General features: G+C 44.7%; 1 protein-coding gene across 1 annotated transcript in view; it reads left to right on the top strand.

Moving 5' to 3' along the window:
• GALR1 (galanin receptor 1) overlaps positions 1-21,368 on the top strand; it is a 139,194-nt gene extending 117,826 nt beyond the window's left edge. The window contains exons 3-5 of the transcript XR_012427039.1: positions 19,406-19,483; positions 19,958-19,998; positions 21,135-21,368. The gene's annotated coding sequence lies outside the window, so the exon portion shown is untranslated. The remainder of the gene's footprint in view (positions 1-19,405; positions 19,484-19,957; positions 19,999-21,134) is intronic.
• The last annotated feature ends 2,028 nt before the right edge of the window (positions 21,369-23,396 follow it).

The following is a 23,396-nucleotide window of genomic DNA, read 5'->3' as shown; positions in this document are numbered from 1 at the left end:
TCTACATATAGAGATGTATTTCATCTATCTAGAACTCACATCTACGGATGGATGTTCTTTTTTTCTCCTCTTGTTGGCCTGAGGTGTGGTTACTGTAGCACATGGTTTCGGGGTATGCTAGTTTTTTTTTTTTTTTTTTTGAGACGGAGTCTTGCGCTGTGTCACCCAGGCTGGAGTGCAGTGGCGCGATCTCGGCTCACTGCAAGCTCCGCCTCCCAGGTTCACGCCATTCTCCTGCCTCAGCCTCCGAGTAGCTGGGACTACAGGCGCCCGCCACCACACCCAGCTAGTTTTTTGTATTTTTAGTAGAGACGGGGTTTCACCATGTTAGCCAGGATGGTCTCGATCTCCTGACCTCGTGATCCACCCGCCTCGGCCTCCCAAAGTGCTGGGATTACAGGCTTGAGCCACCGCGCCCGGCCCGGGGCATGCTAGTTTTACCAGGGCTACTGTTATGCATTACTTTGAGCTGGGTGGCTTAACACATCTAAATTTAAATTGACCGTCTCACAGTTCCAGAACTAGAAGTCTGACGTTCAGGCGTGAGCAGGGTCGTGCCCTCTTTGAGGGCTCCAGGGGAGGAGCTTCCTGCATCTTGCCACTTCTGGTGGCTTCTGACTTTCTGTGGCTGTGTCTGCATCGCTGCAGTCTCTGTCTCCGTGTTCACATGGACTTCTCTTCTCCATGTGTGTCTCTCATATGGACACTTGCAATTGAACGTTAGGTAATCCAAGATAATCCCATTTTGAGATACTTAATTTAATTATGTCAGCAAAGGCTTTCGTCCCAAGTAAAGTTGCATTCATAGGTTTTGGGAGTTAGGATGTGAATGTATCTTTTTAACTTTATAGCATACCGTAAGTGATATTTCTTGGCTATGAAATAAATGATAGACAAAAGGCCTAATGAAGACTCTCACAAGGCCAGCAAGGCCAACATTATGTGCCGCTCAATAGTAGATAATGATAAGGCCAGGGGACTTTACTTGTCTCCATGACAACCAGAGCTGGAGACTTCCCAGAGGCTCTACAGGACAGGACTTTCCAGACTCCCAGAGCAACCTGGCCCAGGGATTGTTAGTTCTCTGTGAAAAACAAGACGTTAAACCCTGGTTGCAGCTGGGCACGGTGGTTCACGCCTGTAATCTCAGCACTTTGGGAGGCTGAGACAGGTGAGTCGCTTGAGGTCAGGAGTTTGAGACCAGCCTGGTTAATATGGTGAAATGCTGTCTCTACTAAAAATATAAAAATTAGCTGGGTGTGGTGGCGGGCACCTGTAATCTCAGCCACTTGGGAGGCTGAGGCATGAGAATCCCTTGAATCCAGGAGGTGGAGGTTTCAGTGAGCTGAGATTGCACCACTGCAATCCAGCCTGGGCGACAAAGTGAGACTTTGTCTCAAACAGACAAACAAAACCCCCTAAAAACCTGGTTGCCCTGGAAACAAGACCACTGAAGCACAGATGCAGCTTCCATAAACCATAAAGCAAAGCTTATCCTTACAAAACCATCTTTAACTCCCTTTATGAAAGAAACACCTGGTAACTGGCACAGACTGTAAACAGGTGAGAGAGAAAAATATGAATCCCTTAAGCTCTGAGAATGGTCTCAGAGCCAAGAGCCTCCTGCTCAGTGGTCGTCTGACCCCTGACTGTGCCTGGCTCATGCCACCAGCCTGTTCTCACTCCACTTGTAAGAACATGCCAAGTAAACTGGCTGAGTATCAGTGTTTAAGACACATGTTTGAGGAGAATCAGACTAAAGGGAAGAAGGTGCTCCTGGGGAATCTGCTTGGTTAACTAGGACCACCCAAGACCCCCAAACACAAAACTCAGGACACTTCTCATCCTTCAACCCACTGAATAGGCCAACGCCTTGACTACTGACCAAGGCAGAAGATGCATTTAGGCCAGCGTTTTATGAGATCTCAAAGAGGAACTCCAAAGCCAGGGGCCAGGGAGAAAAGCAGCCTCCAGGATGGTGGGATGGTCACTGTTTCAAGAACTGGCTCCTTACATTTTGGAAAGACAAAATTCCAGATCAGAACCATCATGAACTGGCAAAGGAGAGCAATAGAAGAAAAGCTGCAACTCATAGGTAATCGGGTTTTAATTGCTCATATCCAAGCAAAGTCTTATCTCATAAAATGTTCTAGTTTATTAGATTTTGATATGCATTGAAAAAAAAATTCCAAGAAGTAATTGCCTCTGGAGACCAATTGCCTTAGGATGTCTCCAACTAAAGTTAATCCAAATGAACAGTGAGCTGTAGTATCAGAAGCAGAGAGACAAGTTTGTCATGTAGGGTACATTCAGTCTTTGTGGACTTCTGTAATACTCAGACATATTATAAACCACCTAAACAGTATTCCTGGCCAGAAGAGCCATTGTCTCTTTTAATTTGTACCTGTACTAACTAGATAGTGCATTTCTATGCATGTCTAAAATAGAGACAGAAACAAATTTAAAAACACTTGCTGGAGACAACCGTGCCATCCATGGGGAATAGCATAACTCTTCAAAGAAAGACACTTTTCCTCTTTTACAGGCATTCCATGTTGAAATATTCTATGAAATATGCCAGTTCAATTTCGGGAATGGTTTGGTCTCATTCAATTATTTGGTGAAAATTTAAAACTCTGCAAGGATTAACCCATAAATCTGGCTATTCACATTGCCAGACCAAAGATAATGTTCACATAATAATCCTGTGACCCTAGGACAATTCTGAATGCTGGTCCAGTAGAAATTATTTTTAAAATGTCCAGGGGCTTTTGTGAGTTATCTAACTAAGTTATAGAGGGTGCCATGAAATCTGGTGCATATATAATTCATAATTTATATGAGAAATAGATTAACTTTGCTCAGCATTTATTGGATCTTTCAATATAATAAAATATTGTGGTTCTTCTATAATCTATCATTTTGCTGAGTCATATCAGGGCCTTGTTCCAAGAAAATTGCTGGAAGTGGGAGAGGCAAATGGCAATTAAACCATTATTGCAGTTGGCTTTTGCATGGTGTAGCAGAAACTAAACTTAATGTGCTCCAAACAAAATTTATTTCTCTTATTCCTACCTCCCAACCTGCTTCCCCCACTATGGCCTGATTTAGACAGGGGACATCAAAATGCAGGTCAGATAGCCAAGCCAGAACCTAAAATGCAAGCTCAAAAATTGTGCCTTTTTTCTCTTTAACCTCAGATTTAAAAATTTTAAAAACTAGTAAGTTTTAAGTTTTAGAGCAGTTTTAGGTTTACAGGAAAAAAAATGCAAGCTCAAACATTTTGCCTTTTTTCTCTTTAGCCTCACATTAAAAAATGTTAAAAACTAATAAGTTTTAATTGTTAGAGACATTTTAGGTTTACAGGAAAATGGTACACACGTACAGAGAATTCCCGTGTGCTATCTCTCCTTCCTCCCACAATCTCTCCTATTGTCATCTTACACTGGTGTGTACATTGATTACCACTGATGAACCATTATTGACGCATTATTATTAACTAAAGTCCATCGTGTACATTAGGGCTCTGTGTCGTGCAGTTCTATGAGCTTTGACAAGCATACAGTGTCATACATACACCACTACAATCAGAACACAAGACGAGATCTCAAAAACTTCTAAGTGCATACAACATTAACTACAGGCACTATGCTGCACCGTGGATCCCAGGAGCTTATTGTCACACATACCAGAAACATTTCACCCCGTGAACAAACCCTGTTCCCCTCCTCCTCCTCCCCCAGCCCCGGCACCCACCACTCTACCCTCTGCTTCCTGAGTCTGACTGTCTTCGGTAATTCCTGCAAGTTCAACAGGACAATATTTGGCTGGACCTGGAGGACATTGTGCCAACTGAAATACAGCAGGCACAGAAGGAAAGAGTCATTCATTCTTTGTGATTATATCTTTACAAGAAGTCCTGGGATAACACAGGCATGGAAGAGCTGTTTTTCTGAGTGAATACAGAATATTAATAAGAGCAAACATTTTATACAGTGAGAGCAGCCAGCCGGTGGCACAGGGTCTGGTGGGCACTGGGGGTGGGCAGCCGTTTCCCCTCCAGGACAGAGGATACATTCCCCACAGTTGTCAGCTGTCAGATGCCTCCCATGTCACTGCTGTGGAGAGCTGCCTGGCCCTCAAGGTTATGGCCTTCCTGGGGCAGCCTCCACTCCAGACAGGGTGTGAAAAACCCAGCCCCTCAGTGTAATTCAGAACAACTCAACACCATCCCAGCTCCCCGTGTCGGGGGAATGGTCCCTCTTGAGGCTGTGTCTCAGCCCCGCTTTTACCTTCTCTCTATTGATCCCAAGAGAGCTCCCTTCATGTAAATAAGCCCTGACATATGCTGGTCTTCACCTTAAAGTCAGCTTCGAATGGAGTCTAACCTGTGACACAGGCTTCCACTACTTTGCAGGAGAATCAGGAGAAAATCAGATTGTTCTGCGAAAAAATACAAAACAAAATTGTTCCAATTGATAGGATGACTTGGTTGCCCTGTGGGGAGTGGGATGGGGAACAACGGAAATTACATGAATAAAGCGAGGGTCTCTCAGGTGCGCTTGGTAGAAGGAGGAGACGGCAAAGGTACACCCAGGCTTCACGAAACCTTGTGCGATAAGCACTAGCATCACGCTTCATGGTGAGTAAACTGGGCCCAGTCAGACTAGATAACCTTCTACGGTCATTTCGCCTGTGAGCTGCAGACTCACAAAGAGCAGGCCCTGTTACAAGACATTATCTCCCGGCTCAATCAGTGGTAAAGGTGTTGTTTATGTGATTTCAGCCGTGTGATCCTCAGAACTTCAAGTTAGGGCAGAGGAGGTCAAGACAGAGTGATTGTATTCTCTTATTTTTGTGATTTTAGAGGCAGAGTCTCGCTCTGTCGCCCAGACTGGAGTGCAGGGTGTGATCACAGCACACTGCAGCCTCTTACTCCTGGACTCAAGAGATCCTCCTACCTCAGCCTCCAGAGTAGCTGGGACTATAGGCACACAACACCATGACTATTAAAAAAAATGTGTAGAGATGTGGTCTTGCTATGTTGCCCAGGCTGGTCTTTAACTCCTAAGCTCAAGCAATCTGCCCACCTTGGCCTCCCAAAGTGTCGGGGTGGACTGCAAGTCACCAGGAGCTCCGTCCTCAGCAGGACAGGAGAGCTTCTTGGACAGGACTTAAGTGGCCTCTTTAGAGCACACCCACATCTCTACAGAGAGAGCCAGCGCAGACCCTGAGGGAGCTGCAGGCAGCTGATGGCAATCAGGGCATCGCTACGGGGGAAAACCTTTAGGCTGGTTTCCAAGAGGGCTGCCGGAGTGGCGGTCATTCTCTTCTTAAATTCACCCTTGTCTACGTTCTGAGTTTGTTAATACACAAGAAACCATATCCATTTCTCAGCGGTAGACACAACCAAGAACTGAGTTCGTTAATCCACAAGAGAGCGTATCCATTTCTCAGTGGTAGACACAACTTCACCAAGAGTGTAACACAAAGAGTGTAAAACAGAACTTGCAGTAAGCCCGCACCATCCACCAGCCTTTCAGTGCCTGCAGTCTGAATGGAAAGCCACTCTGCTCACCCTGAGAAGCCGTTTCAACATATGAAAGCAAAGGATCTATCCGACGTAAAAAGTCGCTTGCGCAGATGCGTTATTGAGCATTGCCACAGAGGTTGTGGGACAGTCAGAGATGTCATCTCGAGCTTTTCACCGGTACAACCCAGCTGGACTTGCTCTTCCCCACACCTTACACCTTCGTGGTCGACAGCGCCACAAAACTTCTAAATCTCTGACTCTGCTTCCCTCTTCTGGGACCTCTTGGCATCTCCCTCTCTCCTTTTCAGAATACCGTAGTTCTGTCCTAGCTCTTGCAAATGGCAATCCCCTCCACCAAGTAATGTTTCATAGTGTATAAAACACACTATTTCCTTAAGTTGGGGTTCAGCCACTATAACCAGATATCACGTGTGACAATGCTTTCGGCCTTCCAGGCTCTAGATTCTAGAATATTAACTCATGGGGTAAATTCTCGAGGTCCTCAGCCACAGTAAGAATGGCTTCACCAAAGGCATTGGAATACAAAAAGAATCCTAGCTTAGGCTTCCTCAGCTCTGGAAAATATACTTCCATGTCCGTGGCCCCGTGAGCCTCTGGCCTCCCCGTGCAGGAGTCAGTGCTGGCCGCCTCTTTCTGGGTGAATGCAGCATTTCCCAGTGTGCAGTGGATCAGCTTGGGGGGGACGTTTTGGCAGTCTTGGGAGATATCTTGTGTTTTCAGATGTTTGTCCATCTTTTCTCTCAGGTGTTGATTTCATAATTTAACTTTTACAAGGTGGTGGCACATTCCTCGTCAAGTTCTGGTGAAGCTTCACATGGTAACCGCCTAACTGCGATGCCTTTGAGCCAATAACAATCAAGACCAACAAGAGCAAGCTGCTTTAAGAAAAAAATCAGTGTACCCCCTGATTACAGCCTGTCTGGGTAGAGGCAGATTTATAAAACGTGGAAAGCGTGATCTTAATCAGAACTGACAGTACCAGCCAGCCTTCCTTTTGCCATGGTTCCTGTATTTATTTAGAAGGGGCTGGTGCACAGACCCATCCTGAGACCCTGATGACAGCTGAGGACTCTCTCCTGGGAAAAAAGCACAGCCTCCCTCTGCTCCCTCCACATGGGCACACACACAGACACATACACTTGTACACACAGACACATACACTTGTACACACGCACACAGACACATACACACAGACACAGACACACACACACACAGACACAGACATATGCACTTGTACACACACACACAGAGACACACAGACATATACACACACAGACACATACACTTGTACACATACAGAGACACACACAGACATATACACTTGTACACACACACAGAGACACATACACACACACACAGACATATACACTTGTACACACACACAGACACATACACACACACACAGACATATACACTTGTACACACACACAGAGACACACACACACAGACATATACACTTGTACACACACACAGACACACACACAGACATATACACTTGTACACACACACACATATACACTTGTACACACACACACAGAGACACACACAGACATATACACTTGTACACAGACATATACACTTGTACACACACACAGACACACACAGACACACACAGACATATACACTTGTACACACACACAGACATATACACTTGTACACACACACATATACACTTGTACACACACACACAGAGACACAGACATATACACACACAGACATATACACTTGTACACAGACATATACACTTGTACACACACAGACACACACGCAGACATATACACTTGTACACACACACAGACACACAGACATATACACACACAGACATATACACTTGTACACAGACATATACACTTGTACACACACACAGACACACACAGACATACACACTTGTACACACACAGAGACACACACACAGACACACACAGACTACACTTGTACACACACACAGACACACACAGACTACACTTGTACACACACACACAGACACACAGACTACACTTGTACACACACAGACACACACAGACATACACAGACACACACACTTGCACACATACACAGAGACACACACACAGACACACAGACATACACTTGCACACATACAGAGACAGACACACTTGTACACACAGACACACACAGGCATATATACTTGCACACATACAGAGATACACACATACCTACAGTGCACACTCATGCATCCACAGGCACTGACACACAGAGACACACACAGAGACACACAGACATACATACAGAGGTGCATACCAACATCACACACACACATCCACAGGCACTCTAACACACAGACACATGTATACAAATACAGAGACATATACATAGAATACACACATGTATCCACAGACACACGCACATACACACAGAGATACATACCTACAGTACACACTCATGCATCCACAAGCACTCATACATGCAGACACACACATACATACACGGAGACACACAAACATACACACATACAGAGATACACACATACCAACATCACACACACATCCACAGGCACTCTAACATGCACACAGATACATATATACAAATATACAAGGCACATATATACATACAACACATACAAGGCACATATATACATACAACACACACGTATCCACAGACACACACAGGCACTCTCGCACACTCATATACACACCCATATACACAAAGATACACACATACCTACAACACACACTCACAGGTATCCACAGGCACACACGGGCACATGCAGGCACACATATATACATGGAGACAAACGTATACAATGCATGCTCACACATATCCACAAGCGCTCACACATATCCACAAGCACTCACACATTACTGCAGGTACCTTCAATTGGCTCACAAACCCCTTTGGTCTGTCCAGGAATCACGGTGTTCAGACCCCTGCTGGAATGAGTGCAGGTGACCTGAAAAGTGATGCCCATGGCACCTGCTCCGTGACCTAGGGTTGCCCATCCCACAAGCACCGAGTGCTCACCGCCTAGGAGGCAGCATGAAAGGTGTAAGCAGGGCTGCCTAGGGCACTGACTGGGATTTACTCCTGTGAGTGTGTGTATATATATATTTAAAGTGAAGGTCGTAACTCTGGCAAGCACGGGAGTTATGAAACTTTTGAAACTCTTTAGTTTTGAGAGTTTATGATGTATAAATGGTACACGACGGAAACAATGTGGTCACATTCAGTCTCAATTATAGATGTTTCATTTTTTAGTGTATTTTTAGAATTTGAGGACTAGGAAACAGATGGACAGATTTTAAAGCTTTCTGGGGGAGATGATTGAGTTATCAGAACATAACTAGTAAATCAGTAATGGGAACATTCTCCATGACATGAGCTAAACCTATTTTTTAAAATTTTAATTGCAGTTCTAAGAGGGCCCACCCCTTCCATTTCTTATGAATGTCTTGACAGTTGCTGGCTCTGGTGCTGTGCAGCTGCAGTGGGGGGGCAGGTGGAAGTGGTGATAAAACCCCTCACACAGGCCAGGTGCGGTGGCTCACACCTGTAATCCCAGCACTTTGGGAAGCTGAGGCGGGTGGATCATGAGGTCAGGAGTTCAAGACCAGCCTGGCCAAGATGGTGAAATCCCGTCTCTACTAAAAATACAAAAATTAGCTGGGCGCGGTGAGCAGGCACTTGTAATCCCAGCTACTCAGGAGGCTGAGGCAGGAGAATTGCTTGAACCCAGGAGGCGGAGTTGCAGTGAGCTGAGATCACGCCACTGCACTCCAGCCTGGGTAACAGAGCAAGACTCCTTCTCGAACAAAACAAACAAAAATACCCCTCATATAGGCGGCTTCCCCCTCCCAGTATCTGGTCGCGCTTGGTGCTTTATCCGTGAACAATTCAGACTCAATGTGCATTACGTATTATTTGATATTGATGTAATGACTCCTGGGCTTATTGGCTGAAGTGCACGATCTCTTTCATGAGTAAAAATAGCTCTTCCCTATTCCACTCTTGCGATGGGAAGAAGGTCCCCCTCCTACCCTCGGATAGTTGGCCGTTGGCCTCTCACCTGCACGCAGACCTCTCCGGCCCTCACGGCCCAACCTGCAGCAAGTGTTGGCAAAGACTGTCAATGTGTTTTCTCCAGTGAGATTTTGTTATATAATCTCTTCATTACTTTGGTGCACGAACTATAAACCACTTGTAATCAACTATGTGCTGTAAACAGTCAGTGGTGCTGTTTCCTTTCAGTCATTAACAAACGTGAGATATTATCATGCTGTATATAGAACCCTGGAGAATTTGAATTAATTCTCTTGCATTTTTCTTCCCACCATGAGACTTACAGCATCATCTCTTAAGTGGTTGTTTTCTGTTTTCAGATGTGTGTCTGAACAATTATTTTTTCAATTTCTCTAGAGACCAAAACAAGGCTTTGAAGACCCTACAGCAGGGATGATATTAGTACCTGCAACCCTTGCTGCAATTCCACAAGGAATTGGGCACTAGGAATTCTTTTCCAGTCTTACTACATTCCCACAATTCTCATTTTGCACCAGTTTTCATAATGCAAGGAAAATTAAAAAGGTCCATTAGTTAGAGCATAGGGTGTGTATTGCAGAGATGGGGATGGTTTGCAGTGCGGCCTCGTAACATGTGATGAGGTGTTGGAGCTACGAAGTTGTTGCTCCTTAGAACAGGAGTCAGAGTCATGGTGCTTGAGAGCTCACTGTGAAGTGAGGAACGGGTTATTTGTGAAGATGGACTTTATGGATCAGAATGTGATCTGTCTTGGTGCGCGTTCCCTGTACACTTGAGAAGATAGGAAGGACGTGTATTCTGCTGTGGCTGGATGGCATATTCCATATGGCGTATTCTGGATGGCAGAATATCTATATGGATATTCCCAATGGTGTATTCTGCTGTTGCAGGATGGCACATTCTATAAATGTCAGTTACATCAAGTCGATTGACTGATAGTTTGCGTCATCTGTGTCTTTACTGAGTTTGTTCCATGTAATACTGGAAGTCCTAGCCAGAGCAATTAGGCAAGAGAAAGACATAAAGGGTATCTGAATTGGAGAGGAAGAAGTTAAATTAGCCTTGTTTACAGACCACATGGTCTTATATTTAGAAGAACTTAAAGATTCCACCCAAATAAAACCCATTAGAACCGATAAGTATATGACACAAAACCAGAATCTATAAATTTCTAGGCCACCAGATGAACTACTCCACCCCCACTGCAGCTCCGATGCAGAAAGGACACAGAGGCAGACGCTCCCTGCATGACCTCAAGAGAAGGTGGGACACTGAAATCACCGACTTTCCTTCCCCCATCAAACAGCTGAGCTTGCAAAGCAAACTGCCAGCCCAGATCTGAAGACACAGGAGAATCCAACTCAATGTGGCACCAGCGGTTTGCTTCTCTGGAGTAGAAGTCCCTGAATGGTGCGTGGTAGGACCTCGTGCTGGGCCGGTGGCTTTGACAAAGGTCTCAGGCTGGAGAGTGGATTAGCGGAGAGCAAGTGGCTCCTCCGGGCTATGCCATGGGTGGCCTTGGGCTCACATTCAGGGGCTCACCTTGCAGAAACCCCCCAGGTTCTCACATCAAGGACCTGGGAAAAAGCCCCTTATGACTGAGAGAGGGAGGGGAGATACCCTTCTATGTATCACAGACCTACCCTCCAAGGGAGACTGTCCATCAGGACACGCAGAAACAGCTCCCTCCTGGAGGAAGGGCCCCACTCAGCCTGCCCTGGCCTTGCTGGAGGTGGGGCTTTTTGGGAAAAGAACAAGGAGGCTGAAGACAGGGAAGCCAGCAGGTGGGGAGGCTGGGACCCTGGGGGAGGGGTGGGAACGTTGTGAAGGCCACACCCCAAGCCCTGGGGCCCTGTATTGGGCCATGGTTACATTGCTATAAAGAAATACCTGGCGAGGTGCTGTGGCTCACCCCTGTAATCCCAGTACTTTAGGAGGCCGAGGCGGGCAGATCACGAGGTCAGGAGATTGAGACCATCCTGGCTAACACGGTGAAACCCCGTCTCTACTAAAAATACAAAAAATTAACCAGGCGAGGTTGCGGGCGCCTGTAGTCCCAGCTACTCGGGAGGCTGAGGCAGGAGAATGGCGGGAACCCAGGAGGCAGAGCTTGCAGTGAGCTGAGATCGCGCCACTGCACTCCAGCCTGGGTGACAGAGCCAGACTCCGTCTCAATAAATAAATAAATAAATAATAAATAAATAATAAATGAAAGAAATACCTGACACTGGGTGATTTATAGAGGAAAGAAATTGGATTGGCTCGTGGTTCTGCAGGCCATACGAGAAGCCTGACGCTGGCAGATCTACATTAGCGAGTTCTCAGGAAGCTGGTGGAAGGCAATGGGGAGCCAGCAAGTCACACGATGAGACCCGGAGCAAGAAAGAGAGGCGGGGAGGTGCCACACTCTGCAACAACCAGATCTCTGGAGAGCTCACTGTTGGGAAGACAGCACCAAGCCATGAGGGATCCATCCTCGTGACCCCGATGCCTCCCTCCGGGCCCCGCCTCCAGCGCTGGGGATCACAATGTAACATGAGATTTTGGTGGGACAAATATGCAAACCATATCAGGACCTAAGAGATGGAGACTTCATCAGAAAAGGATGCACCCCTTCTGCCCACTCCTAGCCCCCACTTTACGGTGACCCCAGCGTGTTCAGTCTAACAGCAGCAGAGTCCAGCTGAAGGTGCTGCCGGTGGCACCTCTCAAAACAAGGAAAGGGTAACCCGTTACCTTGAGGGCCGGCAGTGTTCCCGAGGTGGGGGTCCTGCCTCCCAGGCCACCCTGCAGAGCAGAGGTTGCAGCTGGCCCTGGGGACACCCACATGCGTGAGGAATAAGCCGGCATGTGGCATGCCACCGACATGGGAGCATCTTTAATATTTTGTCTAATAATGTATAAAATAGTCCTTTACTACTGTCACTCCTGCAGAAAAGGAGAAACTTATTACTGTGCCTTACAGACATGTTGGGTAAAAAATTATCCACTGAATCATTTTTATAAGTTGATTTTGAGAGCACTGAGTGTCTTGGAAAGAGGACACTGGCAGAGAAGAACCTGCTATACTGAAGAGCAATGAAAAAATCTGTTTCAAAATGTTCTTACACTTGGTTTCTACATTGATTCATACACTGTTTCTTTAAGGTCAGAAACTTCTGTGTGTCATTTTGAAATAAAGGTTTAGATTCCATGACATTTTCATATTTTAATAAATACCAACTTTTCTGTTTTAAAACAAGTAGCAGCAGTGCCCCCCCAGGAGACCAACTACACTTTCATTCATTTATTTCTTAATGTAGCAAGTATTTGTTAAACATCTGCTGTTGCCAATACATCAATGAACAAAAGAAGTAACATCTCTGCTCTTCATGGAGCTTACTTTGTAGTAGTTGGAGACAAGCAATAAAAATGAATATTAATTAATTACCCGTTTTGAAGCAGGAGCTAACAAATTTGATGAAAGGCAGGATACAGAAGATGAGGAAAAGAGGATTCAGCAATGAGGCTCTGGTGATTGGTCTGATGATGCAGCTGCCGTTGACTGATACGAGGAAAACGAGAGGAAAAACAAGTTTGGATTTCAAGTGTTTATGTAGAGATGGCTGCTAGACAGCAAATGAAACACTTTGAGTAGATACATGGATGTGTGAGACCGGAGTCCAGGAGCGGGGTCTGGGGAGGAGATGTGTCTTTATGAGCCACCATGCTGTAGATCTGTTCAGAGCCACGGACCGCATGCTGTCAACAAAGGAGTGAGGGTATTGAGAGAAGACGAGAAATTCCGAACACGTGCTCTGGGGCACTGTAAACTTTCCAATATGGAGAGAGAAAGAAAAACCAGCAAAAATAATTAAGAATCAGAAATGAGTGAGGTAAGAGAAAATCAAGGAGACCATTGCATCCCGGAAACCAAATAGAAAAGTGTTTCAGAAGGAGGATGTGAGCGGTTCCACAAAAGCCACCGAGATAACAATACGCAGGATGTATCAATGGGTTGAGAGGATGACTTGTAAACTCCAGTGCAATTCGGAGGACATGGGAAGAGAACTGGTGAACGTGAGTTAGAAAACTCGCAGGAGTGACACTTCTTGAGGAAAAATATAGAAAAAATGGTTGACATCTGCAAGGGGTTATAGAATCAAAAGGATTTTTGAGAAGGTGGAAGAAGTTAAATGACATTTGTGTGCTAATGCACACAACCCAGGAGAAAGGGAAAACAGGTGATGCACCCGGGAAGGCAGAGTTTCAGGAAGAAAGTCCTTGTGTTCTAGCACCCACGTGAAGGAGTTGAATTTAAAGGGGTGCATGACTGCGTCCTAAAGAATGAAGAGAGAGAAAGCGAGAATAAGGTAACAGCTGCAGATGAGTCCATTGGACAGTGGGAGATTGAAGACGTTTTCTGGTGTATGAATCTTTTTTTTTTTTTTTTGAGATGGAGTCTCACTCTTGTTGCCCAGGTTGGAGTGCAGTGGTGCAATCTCGGCTCACTGCAACCTCCGCCTCCCAGGTTCAAGCGATTCTCTTGCCTCAGCCTCCTGAGTAGCTGGGATTACGGGTACGCACCACCATGCCTGGCTTATTTTTGTACTTTTAGTAGAGACTGGGTTTCGTCAGTCTTCTTAATCAAATACCAGATACAGGAACCAGCAGAGAGTGACAACGAGGAAAGACATGTTGGAAGTGGAATCTATAGATAGATAGTCTTCAAATGGGGGCGATTTTGCTCCCCCTGGGACCTTGGGCAGTGTCTGGAGACATCTGTGGTTGTCACAATTTGGGGGAGAAAAAAATGATACTGGCCTTGGGTGAGCAGAGGCCAGAGATGCATCTCAATATCCCACAGTGCACAGGGCAGCCCACACAGCAGGGCCCCTGGGACAAAGTGCCAACAACGCCGAGGTGGGGACACACTGTGAAAGGGTGATGGAGTGTTGTGTGTTGCCGTAGAATGCTGAGGGCACATCTGAAATCGGTGATCAGAGATTGAAGTGAGTTCCCTTAACCCGGCGACATGCTTTTCTCCGGATTTGTTTAGCAATGTGCACATTGTGTAGAGCGATAGAGTTGGGGCCTGGACAGCAGTAAGGAGGGAAAAAGGCCACGGGTGGAGTTGAGCATCTGAGCGAGGGGATGACAACCATGGCAAGTCAGCTTGGGACGGAGGGAAGTGAGGATGGTGGAGGATGGGGCAGTGCAAAGGGTTTAGGAAAAACTGTAGGGCTCAGGGGGCCGAATCACTGAGGAAGTTGGGGATGCTGGACTTACTGAGGTGTGGAGTTTTACCGGGATGTAGTTTTTAGCAACTCCATCGTCATGGGAACCAGTGGTTGAGTTAGCCTAGGGGAAAGGCTATCAAAAGAGAATAAATCAAAGATGCCAGGATTTTGAAAGGATCATGGACATTGATGTGAAAATCACAGATTGTGGCAGAAATGGTGTGGGGAGTGGCAGTGACAGGAACTCATTCTAGGACTGTCAGGGACCTGGCCTGGGAGCAGCAGACAATTACCATGAGAAAGAGGGAAGGTGGGTACAACAGTTAACCTTGAGGGTTTTCAGAACAGAGAAAAGCTGTAACATCTAGAAGTGGAACCAGGGGGCTCTGAGGACCCCTACTCCTCCTACTGACTTGAGAACACCAGGGTAGGGGGAGAGGAAGAGTGAGGACGCTCACTGCGTCCACCCCTGGAGAGCGCAGTGAAGCAGCTCCCTCGGGGAAGACCCTGCTTCTCTTATAGCGAGAAAGCGCGGGGCATTTAGAGAGAAATGTCATGAGGTAGGAAATTGCTGTGGATGATGTGATCTGCAGAGGGCACAGTGGACGGGCCCAGGAGCCAGGAACGTTGGGCAGAGGGAAGAGAAGGGAGGTGCTTGGGACGGTTTGGGGAGGTGTGTCTGGGGAATGAGGAACTGGGACTCCTGAGCTTCTTGGAGAGTTCTATTAACAGGACTACGCAGTAAAATACGATTATTCCAGAGGGACTCCAGGCAGGTAGTGCTGGTGAGGCACTGAGGGAGGTGGGGAACTAGAGGAGGGGGTTTTTCCTGGAATATTCGGAGGTCTGGGGTTACTCACTTCCTTATTCCTGCCGTTGGTGTGGAAGCAGGTGGATGATGGCCTTGTCCCGAGCGTCCAGCGCTGAGCTGCGTAGACCTGGGGTTTCTCCCTCAGTTAATGGGCTGTTTTCGTTGAGGTTTCTGAATCTGCAAAGCAGAGGTGCATGAACATTTGGTGTTCTAACTCTAACACCAGAAAACAAGGGAGAAAGTGAATCTCTCTATTAGAGGCATTGTCAACATGGGCAAGAAATGCCACTTTTGAGTTGAGTCTGCTGACATTTATTCCGGATGTAAGTGTTCCCAGCAAGCTCAAAACAGGCCGATGAATCTTGCACCTGCTTCATGAACCTGAGAGGGGCATCAGAATGATCTAACAAAACGACTCACAATGAGAAATAGTTTCTTCATAGTGACTGAAAATGGAGGATGTCCTGTCCCTTGGTCCAGGTGGGCTCAGCTGGGACAGCAGTTGGCTGGGCACCGGGAGCACGTTCCACACTCTTGGCTGTCCGTTTCTAACAAGAAGTCTGAACCTAGGAGTCATTGATTTGTGGCTTTCCAGTTAGACTGCCTAAGTTCAGAATGTTTAATCCAGATGCATCAGACTTTTTGATACAGCATCTTGCTCTGTCACCCAGGCTGGAGTGTAGTGGTGCAGTCTCGGTTCACTGCAGCCTTGACCTCCTGGGCTTAAGCAATCCTTCTGCCTCAGCCTCCTGAGTAGCTGGGACCACAGGTGTGAGCCGCAACATCTGGCTTTCAAAAATTTTTTTTATAGAGATGAGGGTCTCACTATGTTGCCCAAGCTGGTCTGGAACTTCTGGGTTTAAGCAGTCCTTCCACCTCAGCCTCCCAAAGTGCTGAGATTATAGGCCTGAGTCACTGCACCCAGCCAGACATAAATTTCTTATCTGGGTTTGATGGCCTTAGCAGCTCTAAATAAAAATAAAATAGTGAATATTAGTTTGTTGTTCTTCCTAGGGAGCCAATATCTTCATGTAATGCTCCGAGTGCTGTGAGATGCTCCCTGAGTACACAACAGCCATTTCTACCACCTCTTCTCACATCCAGTCATGCAAATCTCCAAAGACCAGGTCACTAGTTGCTTGTGGCTCCTGTGATGAAAACTACAACCTGGGGGGTTTAAAACCACAGAAATCCATGCTATCGTCTAAAATGCAGGGTCAGCAGGGCTGTGTTCTCTCTGAAGGGTCTTGGGAAGGACTTCATCTCTTACAGCTGATGGTGGCTCCTGGCAGTCTGTACGTTCCTTGGTATGCAGCCACATCCTCCCACCTCTGCCAACCTTCACACGTGTTTTCCTCTTTTTTTTTTTTTTTATAAGGGCACCAGTCAGATTGGATTTAGGGCCCATCATAGTCCAGTGTGAACTCACTTAGCTGCAAAGACCCTGTTTTTAAATAAGGTCACATTCTCAGGTTCCAGTGGTACCTGGATTTTTGCAGGACACTGTGATCCAGCACAGTTTCAATCACCGCCATTATTCAAGTCATTCAAGATCCCAAAAAGAGAAGCTCAGTTTCTTTCTCTCCATTTTGAGGTCATGGGATTTCCTTCAATTTTAATTTTATGTCCAGTCATGTATTTTTCCTGCCCTCCTCAGCAACCTGGAGCTGTGCAGACTGAGACCGAGATGCATCGCTGAAACTCTCCTTGGGTGTTTTTTACCATTTCTTCTTGGAAAAGAAGATTTTACCTCGTGGGATTTTCAAGAACCTCTAACTCCTCCATTGGGGACCAGGTGCCACCAAAAAAGAGCACAGCAGCAGCCTTGTGGATAAGTCGTGGTCTGGAGTCAGCCACTTTGCACATATCACTCAGAGCTGCATCATCGGGTTACCCCTGGAAAGGCTGCTCACACACCCACATTGAGGGCTCTCGTCACTGCTGGTGACTAGCTTGGTGAATGTTCTGCTTCATGGAGAGACTATCAGAGCTGGAATATCCATAGGCTTATAATTGTCATGAATACTTCCTCTCTCATTTGCTGTGAAATCATATGGCTCCTCAGTCCATGAAGCTGGCATCAATAACTGAAATAGGCTTGGGAAATCCTGGGCAAGAGGCAAAGAGGACACTAAGCCTTGGACGTTTGCTTCCATGCTACCTTTACGCACACCCGCAAGGTCCGGGGCTTCCAGAGGCCTGGTTTTCTTCTGGCTTCCCTTGTGGTCATGTTCCACCAGAGCTGGAACCCTCCCCTGCTTTCCCCAGAGCCAGGCAGTAAGGGCACACCTCCACCGGCTCCATGTTACTCAGGGGGATCCAGTGTTATTCACCGCAGCTCAGGTGGCAAGGGTAAAATCACTCCTTAATATGTGTTCTCTCTTGTGATTTTACATTTGTCATATGCTCAACAGAGGCTGGATGGACCCAGTTCTAATTTCTTTCACATTTTTTTTTGAGACAGAGTCTTGCTCTGTTGCCCAAGCTACAGTGCAGTGGCATGATCTCGGCTCACTGCAACCTCCGCCTCCCAGGTTCAAGTGATTCTTGTGCCTCAGCCTCCCAAGTAACTGGGACTACAGGCATGTGCCACCATGCCTGGCTAATTTTTGTAGTTTTAGTAGAGATGGGGTTTCACCATATTGGCCAGGCTGGTCTCAAACTGCTGACCTCATGATCCGTCTGCCTTGGCCTCCCAAAGTGCTGGGATTACAGGCGTGAGCCACCGCACTCGGCCTCTTTTACATTTTTAAAAGCTAAAAATATAATATGCATTCTGAAAAGTTTATACATCATAAAGTGTAGATTATGAGCTGAACACAACCGTGCAGCCAACATCCAGATCAAGACCCTGGAACCCCCTCAAGTCCCTTCCAGTCACAGCCACCGCCGTGTGTGGCCATATCTTAATTTCCAAGAGCTTTCTGCCCATTTTTGTACTTTATGTAATTCAAGTTATACAGCATGTGCTTAGTCTATGGCCTCTTCTCTTGAGCATAGCATCACCTTCATGAGATGCAGCCGCATAATCGCTTGCGGTTGTGGGCTGCTCATTCTCATTGCTACAGTTTTATTCCATTGTGTCAGTATGCAACACTGGTTTTTTAATGATCTTAAAGCAGCTTCACCTAACAATGTGTGGCATTATGTGGACACCTCACATACTGTTCTAATGTGTGATTTTCCATAAACGGATTCATCTAGATCTTCTCACTAGTCACATTCTCACGTAGTGCTAAAAGTTAGCAGGAGTTGCTGATGTTTCATGGGGCACAATAAAAAATCGGCTCTGCTTCCCTATGTCTATTTGGGAGTGTGCATATCATATGTTTGCAATGGTGAATGCCTGTTTTGCAAAGCATTGTTACTGCGGCCTCAACCAGTCTTAAGGGGTATTAGCAAAAGAATAGACATTGCAAGCTTCCTTGGTAATCTCAAAAGTGAACAAAGTAATTATCTAAAGATCTTTGCAAAAAAAATTTAGTCATTTAATTTTATGACTAAAGGGCCACCTAACATATAATCCAAAAATATATAAATTAAATTCCACTATACAAAACCACAAAGATTAACAAAACTGTGCTAGCTTCCAGTTCTCCATTCAAACTCTGCCTTAACCTTTTATATTCTAGGAAGTTCCTGAAGATAAAGCTATTTGGATTAATTTACCTGGGATTTTCTTCTAGGGGCAGCAAACTTTCATGGAAGGGCAGATAGTAAATATTTTCAGCTTTGTGGATGCTGAGAAACAAGGTCCTCCAAATTTTGAGCAAATGTTCTCCATCAAAGATGAATAGCTTTGTTCTGTTGTGTTTACATTTTACATAGCTTGGGGACGATACCAAAGAGGCAGAAGATGGAATTTGTTCCGTGGTTCCACTTCACTGAGCCTGCTGGAGGATGATGGTTAGAAGGATTCCTTCCCTCTGGGGCTTCTGGTGATGTTTTAACCCAAATGGATATTCATTACAGCAGCACCAGGAACAGTCTGCTGAACCCTGGGGCGGGGTTGGGTGGGGGATGGTGGTGGGGAGGGGGTTCAGCTGCCTCAGCAGCTGCTGCTGATCCGGATCAAAAGCGAGGCTGAATACCTGTTTCTCCATTCTGCACTCCCTCCGGGAACCTGGAAGCTCAGCAGGAGATGAAGTGGCTGGAGGCGTGTGAGTCCTGCACTTGATAGAGGCGGATTCTGTCAAGCCTTACCTGGATGGTGTGTGTGACTATCCCCATAGAAACGAGCAGGCTGTCTCATGAAGTCTCCATTCTAGCCTTTTGTGATCACCTGTGATCTTAGAGGGCTCCTCTACAACCCCGAGTCCCAAATAGGTGACTACAAAGTGGGCTCACACTTATTTCTCCACTATTCCTGTGTTCTTTCAGGGGGCTGACCATCAAACCTACTTAGAAATCAGACCTTGAATGTAAGTATATGTTGTTTATTATCTATATCCTTTGCATGGCAGAATGTCAGTTATAGGATAAATAACAGAGGGTAGGCTTTGTACCAAGTCATGGTGACAACAGTACAAAGCAAGGCTGGGCGTGGTGGCTCATGCCTGTAATCCCAGCACTTTGGGAGGCCGAGGAGGGCAGATCATGAGGTCAGGAGTTCGAGACCAGCCTGGCCAACATGGCAGAACTCCATGTCTACTAAAAATATAAAAATTAGCCGGGCGTGGGTCATGTGCCTGTAGTCCCAGATACTCAGGAGACTGAGGCAGTAGAGTCGCTTGAACTCGGGAGGTTAAGATTGCAGTGAGCTGAGATCGCGCCACTGCACTCCAGCCTGGGTGACAAAGTGAGATTCTGTCTAAAAAAAAAAAAAAAAAAAAAATTCAAAGCAAGTGCTGAGTGTCAAGTGACGTAACTTTTGAGACAGCCACGATCCCGATTTCTCAGTGTCCTTTGTTGTCCCCAGGGTTACAGTATGAACCATTGATTTCATCATTACTAATAAATATAGTTTTATAGTCATGTTCATAAATTCTAGACCATTAGAGATTCTAGAACATTTGGTACATGGTATTCATTTGGAAATATTTCTTGAAGTTTAATAATAGTCATTACTTGAATTTGTGACTTTCAATCTTCAAAAAATAAGACATGTAATGCTGAAAGAAAGAGTCCTTGTAGAAAGTAAGCCAGGAGATCCTAGTGCTGCTTCGAACTGAGTTTGCAGAAAAGTGTCTAGATGATACATTTCTGTCTTATAATAATTTGTAATGACTCATACTTGGTGCCATTTACTTGACTGTTTGCCAGGCTAGGTTTTTGATAATGGCCATTATTCAGCTCATAAAACATGCTCTGTGACTGACTTCTTTGTTGGATGCCGAGTAATATTTTATATAACACCTGAATTTCTTTTTTAGTATGATTGACTTTAGCAATGAATATATTGTAATGCTTTGGATAACTCATAAGTTTCTCAATTTCGTGTTGTTATTCTATATTTTTATTTTTTATATTTAAGTGACTCAATTCTTAATGTTATAGTTTATCACTTTTAATGGTTCAATCTTTTGGTGAATTTTTTGTATCCTCTCGGATTGTTCAGAGGCTGAATATGATCCCGGAAGGAGGCAGCACCAGCAGGAACCGGGCGTCGTCCACTCACAGTCATTCCCCGGGGCTCCCTGCCTCCTTCTTTCTCTTTGTCCTTGTTACGTAAAATGTGTTTCACTGTCAACCTGATTTTTATTCTAGAAGTATAAGCCTAGTTTCTATCATTAAATGCATGACATTGGCGTTGGTTCACAATGTTTGATGCTCTACTCTGTCTGCTGCTCCGCGTGATCTTTTTGAATGATTAGAGACGTGCTTAATGCTGCCTTCATACTCTGTATGGACATTCAGTGAACCTCTGTTAAATTAATAAACCTCGAGTGATGTTACCGTACCCTACCTGGGTGACACTTCCAGTCAAGGGTACTTGCCCACATTATTAGGTTGGACAATCACTGTGCAATAGTCATTGTGGTTTTTGCCATTATTTATTCATCCTTAATATATTTATGTAAATTCCCTCAATTATTTTATACCTTTAAAAGTATTAAAACCACATAATTAAAATGCCCCACAAAATTTGCATCATTGTTAAATTTCTGCTATGATTCTGTTTGCCTAATGTATATGGCTGCATATGCATTTATTATTATTATATATTTACTATTAGTTGTACCATTTATCATTTGGTAGAAATTTAGCTTATTGACATCCTTATTCAATTCTTGAAAGGTAAGTTGTTTTTTAAAAAATGTTAAGAAGAAGAAAAGCCATATGTAAGTTAGGTATAGGCATTGATGCATCCTTCTTTTACACACACACAAATGAACACACATACAGGCACACACACATAAAACTTGGTTTTGTGTATGTTATCCTTTTAAACATTTTTTTAATGCTTACTTTTTCTCAGAACTAGTACTCAGGAAGGGTATGGTAACATCACTCAACATTTATTAATTTAACAGAGGTTCACTGAATGTCCATATAGAGTATGAAGGCAGCATACTGGGCGCAGTTGCTCACACCTGTAATCTCAGCATTTTGGGAGGCTGAGGCGGGTGGATCACTGGAGCCCAGGAGTTCGAGATCAGCCTGGCCAACATAGTGAAACCCCATATCTACCCAAAATACAAAAATTAGCTAGTCTTATAAGTTAATCTCAAAATAACTAAATAGATAAAAATTAATTTTTTCATAATTTATTTTATTTGCTAAAGTTTTCTAAAGAATATTTTATACAATAAAACTTTTAATTTATAAGGCCCCCTTTCCATGTCAATTATTATTTGAAATTGTATAGAGATGAATGACACCTATTTGGTATGTAAAACACATGCACACACAAATCTGTGTGTTTGAGTTTTATTATTCTGTACTCTGCTGTCTATGTGGGGTTAACATTGATCACTTTTTTTCTGTCAGAATAACTTTTTCTACCCATTTCTTTGCCCCTTCGAATCTGCTGTTTCCACTGGCTATGAACTGAGAGAGTTATGCAGGAGAGCCAGTTCTGTGTCATCAGGGATAAGTTTTTTCTATTAAATTGTGTATCTAACAAACATTTATGGATTATTACCTCTGCCAGACAATGGCATACATATATACGCTATTCCTGTTTCCTGCATTCACTGAACTATAATGTAATGTATTATGTTATTATAGGATATATACACACACAAATTTCAATTATATAAAATAGAAAGTTTCAAATGCTGTAGAGAAGTATACACAACAATACATTTGTGAATGATTATAAATTACCTATTTCTGAGGATCCACTTTCATTATTGGGTTGTGTTTCTTTTAAATTTATTTTTAAATGTATACACAATAGCATTTTCACTGTTCAGGTCTATGAGTTTTGACAAATGCATAGTCATGCAAATGCCATCATAATCAAAATACAGAATAGTTTGATCACCGTTGAAAAAGTTCCCTCCTGGTGGCCCTTTGAAGTCAAACGTTTAATCCCTGGAAATCCCTGATTTGCTTTCCTTCATTCTGTTTTTTAATCTCCAAGAAAGTCATAAAAATGGAGTCACATAACATGTAGGTAACATGTAGCCTTTAGAATATGGCTTCTTTCATAGGGTAATGCATTTGAGATTCATGCATGTTATGTGTCTACCAATGACCGTTTCCCCTTTTAAATTGATGGGTGATATTCTCTACTTTATGTAGGTACCAGTTTATTAATCCTTTTCCCAGTTGAGAGACATTGAAGATGTTTCCAGGGTTTGTGAATTGTGAGAAATCTGCTATAAACATTCACCGTTGGGGGGGGGGTGTGTGTGAACACAGATTTTTCAGT

This window comes from Macaca fascicularis, chromosome 18 (assembly GCF_037993035.2).
Source record: "Macaca fascicularis isolate 582-1 chromosome 18, T2T-MFA8v1.1".
Lineage (NCBI taxonomy): Eukaryota > Metazoa > Chordata > Mammalia > Primates > Cercopithecidae > Macaca > Macaca fascicularis.
This window is presented reverse-complemented; position numbering and strand designations above follow the sequence as displayed.